Below are 15,106 nucleotides of genomic sequence, written 5' to 3' on the forward strand. Positions count from 1 at the left end.
TTTACTGATATCTCCAACACTCGGCAGCTCACACTGAAACAGTTTAGACCGCAGGGCTTGAAATTAACTTTTTTGTCCACCTGCCATGATGGCTGGTGGCTTCCAAATAAATTTACCAGCATTTGGTTGGTGGTTTGTGCTTATTTCCAACCCCCTTAGACTGATAAATAACAATACAGGTAAGAGAAAAAATATGTATTTTTGATTTTAGGATGAACCGTTCCTTTAAATCTTTGAAATCACTGTTTGCGGTTAACACGTGATGAATGTAGAACTTAACCATGTTCATGTAATACTTTTTATCATGTTTTAATGATAGTTACGCTCCCTTTTAAACTTAACCTCACTTTGCACGATGGTGGCATCATATCACCTCACTCTTTTACTTTATCAAGAAAAACCCCCAATGAATTTCAAAGATAAAATCCAGCCATACTTAATAATATGCCATTTGTAACTTGCCTGAAGTGTAAAATGAAACACAGCACAATCTCTCTTCCAGATAAAAAATGAACACAACAATAGGCTACATATTCTGAAATATGATAGTCTGCTGTGAATGTGTGAGGCATTAGTACAGTTAATTAAGAGATTATTAAATTATGCACACAGAAATGTTGCCAACAGTAAACTCAATGCAGCATGGTCCTGCACACTCTCAGAAAATGGTAAAACTTTGTTCACTGATATATGTGGTTATTTGCAAAGCAGTATCCTTACATAACAGTCTATACACAACATAAAAGTAACCTCAAGACATTTCTACATCACAAAATAACTACATTAAAACATGTGTGTCAAAATACCTTAATAAGAACTGAATGTCACTCAGGCATACAGAACATAATGACACACTAAGTGTGAGACAAACACTAGATGGTGCTATCTGATGACCAATATTAGTGGCAGTCCTAAATAGGAAACTACACTTCAACTATGGGCCAGCGGTTTTGTAAAGTTTTTATGTTGTATGCACTAACATCTAGAGGTTCTTTATTTTATCCAGTGACACCAGGAGTGATTTGACTTTAAAGTTTTTAAAAATAGGTATAGATATTTCCATATACTTTCAGTCTAGTATTTAAGACCCTGTGAAAAGAGTTGCTTCTTCGTCTAACTTGATAAGGAATGATGTTTAAGATAAAGACATCAGAAAATTATTATTGTAATAATTATTTTTAATGTTAATGATCAACTTCAAGCTAGTGTGGATATCACTTTAGAGATTAGTCCCTCAATGACCTGCTGGCAAAGCCAAATGACTCATTGCCAATGACTAATCCCATTGTAACAGCTGATACCAAATACATTTTGTAAAACATTTACATGCACTCACATAATTTAGCAGGAGGAAAATAAGTTAGCTTGGTGCATATTGGTCATGTTGGCTGTCACTTCATCTATGCATTTCCCTGCAGGGTATCTGAGGACAGTGGCAGCGAAGAACAACATCCCTGCGGGCAGAAGGTAGGTGTTCAGTGAAACATTGATTGATATGATTGGGATTGGCTCTTGTCTCTGTTTTCAGTTTTTTACTTACTTACTTACTTAACAAAACTCATGAAACATGATAAAAAGGAGTAGCAGTGCTAGTAATTTGCAGATCTGACAATTTTCTATCATAGATTTGTTGATGTTAATAAGCAAGTGATATTTTTACTACATTTTGCATTTTGTTGGCATTGTAGTTTATGTCTCAATATTCTGTCTTTAAACAAACAAATTGATATGTACAAATGTAGTCATAAAACACTTTTTTAAAAAGTAAAATGTTAAAATTTACTCTTACTCTGTCTTTCATCATGCTCTATCTCTGTTACTGCTTCCAGTTTGCCTTTTATTGACACAAAAAAAAGTAAATACATCTCTATTTATTTTTAAGATGTTCAGCCACTCTGTCACGCTTCAAATTTAATAACAAGCCCTCGTCAAAGTAATTGGAGCTGTCATTGGCCAGTCATAAAACTCAAACTACTGTGATTTGAGCTTTGTGTCAGAGATTATCCGAGAGCTGTACTTACAGTCTGTATCACTGCTTAAGAATGTTGTCGCCACACGAGTATGATTTTTTTTTTCCTCTTAAATTTGGTGTGTTACCTTGTTAGTCGCAGATATTTTCTTGCATAGGGAAACTGGCACAGGAGCGTGACCCTCTGAGCCGTGCAACTGCTGAGCAGTATGATCTCGATAATAACCAATGTCTCACAGCTGTGTTCTGGCATGGGACACGGGCTGAAAGAAAATGTTTGGTATTTTCATTTAACCCTGCATTATCTGGTTGGCCACTTGGGGACAGTGCAACAAGCTGTAAACACAACAATGACCCATAACACTTAATAAAGTTGACAGGGTGATTGTAATTTCAAACATTTGCTCATTTACACACCCAGCTGACACAGAACATTAGCATTCATTTAGAGCCCAATATTCACTCAATTTTCAGATCTTTTTTTTTTTTTTTTTTTAGTTTCTACCATCTCCTGTTGTGAATATCCTGCTCTTCAGTTGCTAGATGCTCCCCTGTTGCTTACTTCATCTGTCAGCTGTTTGATGCTGTATGTACAGTACGCCTATCAGAACTTTTTGGCTAAAACAGGCTGCCTGCTGTAGCTGGAAACAGTGTCGATGAGAGTTGTGAGAGTGAATTAGAACAGAAGAGCTGTAGATCGTAAAAAGAAAACAATAATCTGAGGGATGCCTAAACCTTTTGTAGAGCTGAGGGGAACTGCAGTTTGGTGATAATTCTGCGTGGGTTAATCACTATGGGTGACAACTTTTGCATTACCCATAGTGTATTAATAATTTGACCTGTTGTATGTATCAAAGTATTGATCAGAGAAGTTATAATTATGATGTAAAAGGTTAATAAAATGTTCACCTATAAATTTTATTTGATAGACGAATCAGTTTATCAACTTTACAGCAGTTTACTTGCACTTTCTTACCAATCATAAATTAAATATTTAATCTGTAATTAATTGTCTGAATTAGAGATTCAAAATATATAAGTGCAACAGGCTTTGCACTTGTTTAAAATGCACTGTCCCTCTGATCTGTTGCCTGCACTGCTGCATTAAACTAGGCTTTTGCTGTTTTCTTTGTTAGTGCAAAACAGAGGAAAGCATAAGGCTGTTTGCTGGTTTTTAAAAATGCAACTGCCTTAAGGCGTGCCTTGTCAGTCGCGCTTTTCATTCTAGCATCTCATGCACATCTGACAGAAGCTATACACTTTTCTTTTAACCAAAACAGCTGCTTACACAAGCCATGTATGTGCTACACATGGGTTTATACAACCAAAGCATATTTATACGCTTGAAGTCTGTGTAGACTCGGTGTTAAACTGACATTGTTTGGATGTGTGCTGCTGTCTTTTTAACTTCTGACGTTTCTTTTTAGCCCCTTCCCCCATCTTTCAAGAGGCTTTGCCTTTTGCCAGGCCATTATTATTATAAATAAGAATTTGTTCTGAATGACTCATATGGTTAAGTAAAGGGGAAAGAATTAATTTTAAAACATTACCATGACAATAAAGTCACCTGTTAGCTTATTCAAGCAAGGCTGTGGGGCAAATAAATACAGTAAAACTGAATGAATGTCAGTTTTTACAGTGTAAGATAATGCAGGATGAGGCTCCATTATGGATTCTTATTCATTCAAAGACACTTTATTTTTTTGAAAGCGTGACAGGCCTAAATAAATATAAATATATCTCGAGATGGCTCGAATAATTTCATATTGAAGGGTTTTTTTTTCTATTACAGATTTAGCCTTTGAACAACGGAGCTAGTCATCCTGACCACTGATAGGGTTTGACACAGCTGTCACGAGTTGTGAGTAGTGAGGCCACTACATATTCTCAAGATGGGCTAAACCGGCATTAGACTAAAAGAACAGAGGGAGGTGAATATACTGCAGCTAATACAGATGCCAGCCAGTCAGACACAGAGACCGAGATGCCATCTTTAATATAGTTGGCCTCAATTAGCAAAGTCTTTACCTAATGAAACTGTCCAGGGTTCATTTTGTTAATCTGGCAAGACTTTGAAAATATTAAATAATAGAAGTGGTGCCAAATAAATGATTTACTTTTTTGATATTGGGAAACGTTACTGTTCTGCTCTGACCGTTGTAAGCAGTAGCACGGTTTAGTCCTTCAGAATATTAGGAGAGTCAGAGCTAGCAGGAGCTGTTTTAAGCCAGCTTTTCCCCAAGGGAGGCATTTAGTTATGTTTCCAAAAACCTCTCCCTGTCCTCTTTCATAAGACTGAAATTTCCACATCATCACAACAGGCATTCTTGCCTGCTTTGCTGGGTTCACATAATACTTGCAGAGGTACTTTATGTTGTTTTGAAAATTCTGGATGAGGGGTCAGTTTAAGTATTGCATTCATTATAGCACAGCTGCTGTTTGATAGGGAATTTTATTTGAAAGATATGATGTAGCCATGGCCAGTGACCTTTGTTGGCACAGAATTACATTATTTATTTCAGTGCATCTCTGTGATAATTCAGCTGTGTATAGCTTTGACTCTTAAATAAGCTTTTTTAAATAAGAGCAGGTAAACAAGAATTTGTGTAATGAAAGCATCATACGATTTGTATCATGCTGCATAACTTAAATATAAAAATGTTTAACATTAGTAAGTTCATCTCTAGTCTCTGTACCACTAGTCTCAACAAAGATATTGGTAAGGAATAGCTGAGGGTCTGAGTATGGGTTTCATATCTCTGGTTGCAAATATTAGCTCAGTTTGCACAAATGCTTCTGGTCATTCTGTCAAGACAGAGGTTCAATTCTTTTTGTACACTGTGGATGAAAAAACAACACACTGTGTTGCTTCACTCCAACTTTCCGGGACACAGTTTGTTATGTGAATTATGCAAGTGAAAGGAAAAGGGCTCTGTATTGGACCTACAACTGAAAAAGCTAGAGAAACAGCAACTTCTGAGTCCTTTCTGTTCTGTCTTGGAGCAATTGGGGAGAGAGGGAGGGGAGGTGTAGGGAGGAGGAGGGAGGTGGAGTAAGGTTGGAGTCCCACATAAGGGGAACCACCGGCAAAGGAGCCGTTTCATACTGTGCTCCTCTGAGCTGTCTTTGCCTCTCTCTGTTTGTATTCGCTGGGAGTCAGCATGCACCTGTGTGTTTGAGCACTCACTGGTCTCTCTCATTCCAACTGGTTGTTTATCAATGCTGTCATGCTTGCAGCTCGTGCAGGAATCAGGAGAGAAGCAGAACTGGACCTGGTGGACTGAAAATAACAAAAACTCAGAGCAAAGGAATTGTGTTTGGAGAGTTTCTGCCTCCATCTTGAGACGAAAGAATTCTGAGGAACAAACTTGCCTAGCTGGAATGAAGGACTGACAACAAGCAGACTTGTGGAGAGAAGGGTAAGTTACTCACAAACAGCTAAAGTTACTTGACTTTGTGTGATTTCAGCCAGGATCAATATTAAAGTTTTTATCTTCTTTTACAACTGCTGTAGCATCCTTAAATAAACTGTCCAGTACGGTAGCACTCGTAGAGTTGAGCTTTTATTTATCTCATTGCGATTGTTTGTGTGCACACGCGTGTGTGGGGGCGTGTGTTGTGTTTGTTGGATTTTATGATGCGTTGGCTTGTCTGTGGTTCATCTTTGGATTAGACTCAGCTGCTCTGCTCCTCTCAGGGTATGTCTTGTTTTCTTTTGTTCATTTGTTCAGACATCTCACATGGCCAGAAATAAACACGCGCACACACTTCCACACACAGGAAGCAACAGGACAGTGTGATGTCTCCAGAGCAGACAGGATTTACTCCTGCTGGTTCAAGTAACAGCAGCCTTCTTGTAAACCAATAATCTGTACCCTAACTCCAGTTATAATAACATTATAAACAACTCATTCAGTCTGGATTGTTGCTGGTAGATTATCTGTGACTCAGGGGAGTTCAACATTGTGGGCGAGTTTGCCTTTTAAAAATGTGCACTTGGTATTTGTGACAAAAAATACCATATTTGATATTTCTGGCAAGTCTGTTGCAGTAGTCATTCAGTGTATTTGCATTCTGTGAAATTGTTTGTTTATGCTGCTTTTAAAAGTTTGTGGTCAGACCTGCTGTTCTCTTGCAAAACTGAAATGTGAGTTAGCATGAACAGGAGCCCATAGGACATGATGGATGCCTGCATGCATTGTCCTGTGCATGATAAATGCAATACAGAGACATTTGTAGTTGACAGCCAACGTGCTATCTGCTAAAATAATGTGGCTGCTTGTTTATAGGCGTAGTGTTGTTGGCAGCTTACTGTCAATGAATGCTGAACAAAGGCGATGGCACTAATTAAAAGTTAAATGGGGCATCATGGGTTTTCCATGTATTTGTTAATGCAGATCAGAAAAGTTTCATGTCGCCATTGAAACCCAGTGAGCATCCACAGATAAGAATGTCTTCATCGGGAAAAAGATGTGTGAAAAAACAATCTGAGCCTGGTGTACGATTCAGTGAACAGCTTTGTCCAAAAAAAAAAAAAAAAAAAGCAGCATCATGTTTTTCCCTAGATGTCACAGTTCACATTCTCTGTCTCACCTCATAACAAGTTTTTTTCTCCCTACAGTTAACTCAAATAGAAAAAGATCATGAGAAATAAAATACAAAATTATTTGGACCCTGCCCAACTTGATTAAAAAGAACCAAAAATATCTATGAAGACAAAACAAGACAACAAATCACCTTTAACTCAGCATTAATAACCTGTCGTAACCATAGTTATAATGGGCATCTCTTCATCATGTGGGCTACATTATTTATCCAGGATGTAAAAAAGATGTAGAAACAAAAAGGCTACAATTAATAAATAACCTTAAAGCTGCATTAATCAGTTATTAACCACTAGTGGGCAGAAAACCACAAAAAAAGCTGACAGAGTCACAACCCTAATATATTATTCACCTTAAATGGGGTACGTATTAGGAAACAATTGCCTATTTACACATCCAGCAGATATGGAGCTACATTTGCATTTATTTGAGTCTTGCAGAGTGTAACTTCAATATTCACTGTCTCTTGAGAAAAACACCCGGGTTTTGACTTTCTGCACCAGACAGTTGCTAACTTTTTGTCTGCTGTTTGGTGCTGAATAGACTTAACAGAGGTATTAAACTTAATCATGATCAATTAGTAAGTTGATCGCTCTATAGTGCAACTATTGTGAATATTCTGTATCTAGCTCAGTAACTTTTGCCCTCAATTGTTAGCTTTGTTCATAGTTCTGTGATGAACAACCTACGATGTGACATCTGGTCCATGTAGATGGATGTTTTGTTCTGTTGTATTTTCTTTGCACTTTATACGTTGCAGTATCTTCATGACCTTAGTACACTTAAGGAATACAAAGCTTGCTGTTAGATGCTTAAACTAACTAACTTGATCAAAGTAGCTGCTGAGTTTATTTTTCATCTTAATGATAGCTAAAGGAATAATGATTTTGCATCTTGTTTAATTCCAATCCGTAGTTTCATCTTATAAACACTTAAAGTTCAAGCACACTTGCTGGCCGTCAACTCCAGTTAGTGTCTGTGGTGAGTGAAGCAGTTTCGAAATCTACATGCTGTCCAAGGATATCCTGCAGGGAAACAGGTTAAAATAGCTCTCCTATTTTTTCACAGCTCTCTCCGATGATTGCTGCTCTTGGAAATACTGACCAACGTCATTATGGCACCATATTTAGTGATCTTGCTCACAATGCTGTGGGTCTAAAACCTAGGAGAGAAGTGCGGGACGGACACAGCTGAAGACAAGACATGGATGTATACAGTAGGATGATGTAGTAACTTTAGAATATGCTTTAATACTTAGATGTATTTAAAACAAACGGAAATAGAGGTACTGTATAGGAGTAGCAGCAAACATTATTTACAAAAAAAGTGGTGGGGGTTATTGGGAAGAGAAAGGCATGTTTCAGGCCCTGCATGCTTCACATTCTTAGCTGCTGACCTCTATGGAAAATAACAACAGCCGGGCTTGAAGGTTACACTGCCATGGCCAGCGCCTGAGGCTCGTTTCTGGTAACAAACTTGATGTTTGTAAGCCTAGTGCTGTTCTGTTCTATACTTTTATTATCTTCTGGGGGAGATATTGTACTTAAATAGTGAAAATATAAAAAGCAGGCCCAGTTTAAATGATGCAACCATTAAATCATAAAGTTAACATTTTTCAACAATTTTCCACATTGCTCAGCTTTAACCTTCAAGGGTGAAAATGTCATAGGATACTTGGGTCCCTTTTAATTGTCCATGTCATGCATGTTTATGATATGGGCTATTACATTTTCAGTAACTTTATTCTGGATTATTGTCCTTTTGTAGCAAAGGTTCTTTAAAGGGCTACTGACATCTGTTTATCAAGATGTGGTCTATCCAGAGGAGAAAGTAATATATCTTAGAGACTGGTGAAAATGTTCATTATAGAATTTTTACCCTAGATTTTATTGTGATGTGTCATTGGTATAAAGTGGATTGTTGCAGCCGGCAAAATCAGGAAAGTTAAGAGACTGAGGTCACAGTCACAGGCCAAAATTAAGCTTAGGCAGTGGGTGAAAGGATGTGACAGAAAAAGTTTATCCCTGCTGTAACAGGCATGAGGCTTAGGGTTGAAAAGACAGTATCATTGCAGGGATCACACACCATTTCACTAAACGGTTTAGAGAAATCCCTAAACAAACCAAAGGTCAAAGCATCAGTGGCAGTGAAAACATCTGCTTGGCTGATTGCATATAAAAGAAATATCTTTTAATGAAAATAATCCTGTCAGCCTTTTACAGAACGTTGTTGTGTTTATGCCACTGTCATGATGAGGCACCCATATGATGAATTTTAGCCCGAAAGGTAGCATCAGACTTTCAAAATATGTGTTTTTTTTTAATATTTGTTGGCTTAATGTTTGTACACATTTATACCTACAGCTACTGGAGCATCACTGGAAACAAAGAGTAATTGTAGTTTCCCAACTCTTGTACCGTAGAGTATAAATGGGGAGAAGATATTTTTTCAAGGTCATGCTTCTTGTTGTGAACATTTAAGCTCGGTTGTGGTATTTTATAGGGTTGCTTCACATTAAACATGCTCATAATAATCTCTTGTTCTATGTAAGAAAATGTTGGTGGGCATATTAGAAGGGAAGTCATTTTGTCCCAAATGAACCTTTTCACATTAAACCAACATATTTTAAAACCTTATTTGGCTATAATTTTGACTGATGCTACAGTATAAGTTTACAAAAATCCTCCTAAAATTGGTTTTTAGTTTTTAACCAACCATTTTACATAATTATGCTGTGTAATGTGGGGGAAAATTCTCAAAAGAATAATCATCACATGGAATAGACTGTGCTAAAATTTCTTCAGAACTTTAGAGCTTTAATTTGATGTAATGTGGAGAGGAACTGTAAACTCATTAACACATTAGAGTCACATTTGTGCTGATTGCGTCTTCATTATGTAGTGATTTTGCGTTCAGATGTGCGATGTGAGACCTGACACCGTGCATGCAGGTGTCAAAAAGCCTGGTGATATACTGTATCTCTGTCACATTTTTCAGGATTAATGGGTATCCATGCAGACACTGCTCTAGTGTACATGTAGATTGTGGTTATATTTGGATTGGTTATATGAGGAGGTGGAGGAAGAATTGGTACGGTACTTTATGGAGCCATATCCGTGTGTCAAGACAGTGGGTAGAGATGACTGGTCTGAACCTGCTCATTTTTTTTAAGGTAGGACAGCCCCTCATAAAAGAAACGGCTCTAATAAACTAACTCCTGGTGTGCCTGCCAGACCACACGCTTGCTGTCGGCTGTAAAATATGACCATGCTGCTTCCCTTTTTCTCTTCTCACTCTCTGCCCTTTTGACCCCTTCTCATCTCTTCCTCATCTCTTTGTCTCTGTCCCCTTACATTTTGTTTTTTTTTCCTTTTCAGTCTGTTTCTGTCAGGCCTCTCTGGGCCATTGTCAACTTGCCTCTTTTTACTGTACTGACTGTTTCACTCTCTTCCTTTCCTCCACACTGGTTATTGTTATCTGTCATAATGCAGGTGTATCAGGTTCCATACCTAAATATACACAAGCCCAAACTTAAAGAAATACAATGCCATATTTTCCTAAAAATAATGCATAGACTCATACAAAAGTAATCTCTCTGCCGAACAGGGTTGTATGTGATAATTCAGAGACTCTGCCCTCTGCCTGGATTTTCTTATTTGTGTGTGTGTGTGTGTGTGTGTTCAAGACGTTAATGGGCATGTACTCCTACAGGTGAGGTTGGGGCTTAAGCAGGTACCAGGACCGTAAGCAGCAGGTATCCAAGAGACACAGTGTCTTAAAATTGCAATTAGAGCGAGGCAAAATGCCAAATGAGAGTGAATCTGGGGTAGGCTTTTACTTCCACTTTGGCGAGCTTGTTTAAAACAGTAACTGGCAATCGTGCATAGTATACCTTTTAAAAACGAAAACAAAAAAAGTTTTTGTTGCATTAGAGAGCAGAGATCAATCTAACCCTAGCAAAATCTGTTCTAATAGCTTGTCCTTGCAGTCTATAGTAGTTTATCTGGTATACTGAGTTTATTTATTCAAGTTGGCAGTCACTGGCAGTTGATGGAGTGACTTTTGCTTTAGAAATCTTTTGTTTTCAACCTCCTGCTCTCGTCCATCTTTAATTCTGCATGGAAAACCAAAGTCCCCAGTTGAGAAGAGAAGTTGCAAATCCTTCACATCCTTCTATAAAAGGGGGAAATTACAGTTTAGGTGTAATAAAATCAGATTTTACTTCAGCTCTCTAGGACGACCTTCAATCTCCATTGCTGCCCTGCTTCAGAGACTCTTACTAACTTTTCTGTTCACACTTGTATTAATGCTGTAAAAGAGTGGGGGTGAATTATGTTTCTGTGACAATAATTTTTAGAAGATTTCTCCTCAAGGTTAGGGTTCATGGTATCTCATGATGCAGCCATGAATGGCCTTGATAAATTTGCCTATTGACTGGTTATCTTTTTACGGGAATAATGGCTTGTGCTCACTGTACTTGAGGAGTGCCTCTACACGAGCCAGATCTCTTTTTTGCTTTGTGGGGCCTCATCGTGTCAGTCCCAGTAACCTGGAGGTTGCTTCTAAGAAATCTGGCTATTGACCAGAGAACAGGACCAAAATAAACAACATACTATGAGGGGATTAAGAGCTTCTAAAATTACAACCCTCAGAACATATCCAGATGTTGCCTTCCTGATCCTCCTCAGGTAACACACGTGACAGGGCCGTAGTGTGCAGAGGAGCAAAGTGGCGAGAGTGGCTCGTGTAGAGCACCCCTCTGGGTGAAACTCTTAACATTTTTCTGCCGTCCTGGACTCCAGCTGGTGTGATCAACCTGCTAGAAAGACAGAGGGTTTCACAGGGTGTGCTTTCTTACAGAGCTAAGAAGGAACAGGGAGGTTTTAACCCTTGTTTAAAATCAGTTGCTTATACATGATTCTGAGGCACTCTTGTAGTAACTATAAGAACAAAGTTTTAATTCTAAAAGTTAGATGAAAATGTCAAAGGAGAGGTAATTAAACAATATATTGAGAATATGATATCACTTATGTGGTATAATACAATTGATAGAATCCATTCATACATTTTCTATTCTACGTAAAACATCCAGTGTGTAACCAGACTGATGTGATATTCAAAAATATTGCACCATATTTTTTTCATATGGTGCACATACAGATAATATGCAGTTGTGTAGTAAATCAGTGCATCAGTCTGCCTATTACTGTGACAGGCAGGAGGAGACAGAGGCATAAATAACTGTAATCCCACTCTCCAACATCCTGCTGTGTACTCCCTCCGAAAAGCTCAACCAATGAGCTTGTTAGTTTAGGTTATAGATGGTTAATGATAGCTTGTGAGCGATGGTTTGAGTATGGTTGTGCTTATTCTGGCAAAGGAGGTGGGATTTGCATGTGGTTTTCGACAACGTGCTCCCTGAGTGGACTGACTCGTGGCAACAAAATCCCTTAATCAGCATAAAGGTTTGGTAAAGAAACATTTTCAATGGTTTTTATGCATTTTAAACCCTTTTAGATATCTTAAAAATAGCAGTTAAGATTGCAATTAATCTGGATTTAACACAGAACCCAACAATATCTTAAAGCTGCAGCCAACAAGCAGAAACAGCTGAGACAGCAGTGAAGGGACGGGTGGTTACACCTTTCACACCTACTGTATTGCCCTCTCTCAGCATGACATCAGGAGGGATTTCAAGCATGTGAACATCGAGAAAGAAGCAGGACCAGATGGTATCAGTGGGTGGGTCCTCAAACTATGTGTTAACCTACTAGCTGCGGTGTTCACAAAGATATTCAACCTTTCCCTGGCTCAGTCTGTCATACCCACATTCTTCAAGAAGTCTACCATCCTTTCTGTGCCTTAGAAAACAAATTCACACTGACTGAATGGCCACTGCCCAGTAACACTCACCTGTGTAGATGAAGGGCTGGTTAAATATGACATCTGCTCCTAGTTTGCCTACTGTCCTAACCAATCTAGAGAAGACACCATAGCACACATCCTCCACACCATCCTGTCTCATCAAGACAAGAAAGGACGCTATGCTAGACTGCTGTTCACTGACTACAGTTCAGCGGTTAATATGGTACTTTCCTCCAGGCTCATTACAAAGCTCAAGGTACTGGGATTAAACACCTCACTGTGTATGTGGATCCCTGACTTCCACATAGGCAGACCCCAGGTGGTGAGAGTGGGCGGACACACCTTTTCCCCTCCCATCCTTATCACTGGGGCACAACAGGGCTGCGTTTTGAGCCCTCTGCTGTACTCCCTGTACACACATGACTATGGATCCCAACCAACCAACTGGATAACTGCCTTTTTTCCCTGTTGAGGTTAGGAAGATGCTACTGGATACACCAGGCCATCACAGAGAGGTTCAGGAAAACCTCTACCCTCAGGTCACTAGTATCCTAAATAAGGACACAAGAGGTCGGAGATTACATTTCACTGTAATTGTATCTAATATGATCTTGTATCTTGGTGATGTCACTTGAGGTGAAGTAGGCTGGAGATGAAGAAAGTTTGAAAATGAAAAAAGAATCTGGGGCTAAGTCCTTCATGAGTATATTAGGCGCATGTCTGACAGTGTTATTAGAGTGAATATAAAATTGGTGGAGTGCTCTTTTAATACAGAGAGTTTTGACTATAGACCTCTTTTACAGCAAACAGTCTGACTCATCATTATGGGAAAAACGAGTGCTACTGCTACTGATAACATTAAGGATATCTTCTCTGTTCAAGTGTCTCAGTTAGCCGTGACAGTAATGCACAATACCAGGAACCTGCAACTAAAAACAAGTAAATGGACTTCAGACATCATTTATTTTATTATCTGAGGTTTTCATAAAGCAAACACCTGCCTTGTTACATATTCCACAAAACACACAAAACATGAACATCATATGAGTTCTGTTTTATCAGCGGTGATTGCGTTTGAAAGATTTACTGGCATTTTAGTTTTGCTTCTAGTTTTATTTTTGTAGCTCTTTCCTGAGAAAAAATTGCCTCTTCAGCATACTACATGTTGAACTAGCTTTGTATCTATTTTGGAGTTTCTGTAATTTCAGGCTGGGCGGGCGAGATGGGAGGTGCTGCCTATGGTTTTTGGGGTTAGCAAATGCAAAATAATGAGCATAGAGCTTCAGATAGGGCTCAGGATTTACAGTGGGTTCAGCACTTACAACTTTGTCACATCACAGGGAGTCATTTAATTTGGTGTTTAAAACAAATACAGTAATTTCAAACATTCTCTAACAATGTGATTTTTACATGTTACCTAATGTAGAAATTAATGTTTCATGTTGTTTTGGATGATCTTGTATTCTGATTGTGTATACTGTATTATAGCCCCAGTAATACTGTATTTTTTAGGCACATTCTGATATCATGAGTCTGCTGGTGTGGACAGAATGTGTGATCAAACATATCTTTGGCATTTAGTACTGCAATTTCTTGTTACCTGTTTAGTGACACGCACTAATGTATCTGCAGTAAGCTAACATTAGCAAATATACTGCCCCAGCTGATGTATTGGTCTAGCTTTTTGCTTTAACTCGCGTGGCTTCATATAAATATGCAATATGGAAACAGTTATATCAGTGCATGAGGGATGACCATATGTGACGATAGAAAGCAAACACTGGGTTCTGGGTAACCCTGCATTTCCTGTTGCTCTCCATCATCCCTTCGGGATGGCTGCATTCAATTACCTCTTCAGCCACAACAATCACTCATTTCTTCTTTGTGCTTTTCACTTGTACTTGCACTTAGTGGTGACACTAACTTTAGCTGTTGTGGTAAATGTGAAACAGAGTCAAGTTAATAACGGAAAAAACAAGATGGGAGAATATATGGTATTTAAGTGACAGTGAATCAGACGTGTATATATAGTAATTAAGTACAGTTCCAGCTAAACTGAGAGACAAAACAGAGTAAGAGTGAGGCCCTTTTTTCATTTTTAGATAGGTCTCAAGGGAGATTGTCCAGATTGTCTTCTGACAGAAAACCAATTTCTTTTAGTATGAGCAAAATAATTCTTCCACTTCAACAGTCACACCATGCATCCTCTGCATATACTTCTCATCTTAATCCCAGTCCTGGTCTCAGCCTGTATTTATCAGGAGTTATCAAGTCCAGAGTTCAAATTTGGTGGCAAAAGTACATTTTTGATGGCCCAAATGTAAACTTATTAAAAAACAACAACAAAAAAAAAACAGCTCACAGAAAAGGAAAATTAACACATCTTAAAATAGCCCTCCTTGGCAGTGACACTTCAGTAATGAAAAGACATTACCAGAAAGAAAATACCTTGATAAACATATGGCATATTCTCTTGAGGTCTCCTAGTTCACAGTCTTTCATTTCTTTACTTTGTTATTATCACTTGTCAGTGGCATAATAAAAACATCATTAAAATGTTGAGGAAATAAATAAGTATCTTTTTTTTTGGGCTAGCCTTATTTAGAAAAGTCACACTAAAAGATAGACGATTGATTTTAGAATAATCCAGATTATATCTGGGTGAAAT

The 15,106-nt window shown here is 38.3% G+C and overlaps 2 long non-coding RNA genes across 2 annotated transcripts in view; one reads left to right on the plus strand and one right to left on the minus strand.

The window, feature by feature from the left end:
- Positions 1–15,106, minus strand: part of LOC144464665 (uncharacterized) — a 56,970-nt gene that overhangs the window by 20,953 nt on the left and 20,911 nt on the right. The window lies entirely within an intron of this gene.
- LOC144464666 (uncharacterized) overlaps positions 5,095–15,106 on the plus strand; it is a 44,399-nt gene continuing 34,387 nt past the window's right edge. The window contains exon 1 of the long non-coding RNA XR_013492330.1: positions 5,095–5,388. This is a non-coding gene — a long non-coding RNA (uncharacterized LOC144464666). The remainder of the gene's footprint in view (positions 5,389–15,106) is intronic.

The sequence above is a fragment of the Epinephelus lanceolatus genome, chromosome 11, assembly GCF_041903045.1.
Source record: "Epinephelus lanceolatus isolate andai-2023 chromosome 11, ASM4190304v1, whole genome shotgun sequence".
Classification (NCBI taxonomy): Eukaryota; Metazoa; Chordata; class Actinopteri; order Perciformes; family Serranidae; genus Epinephelus; species Epinephelus lanceolatus.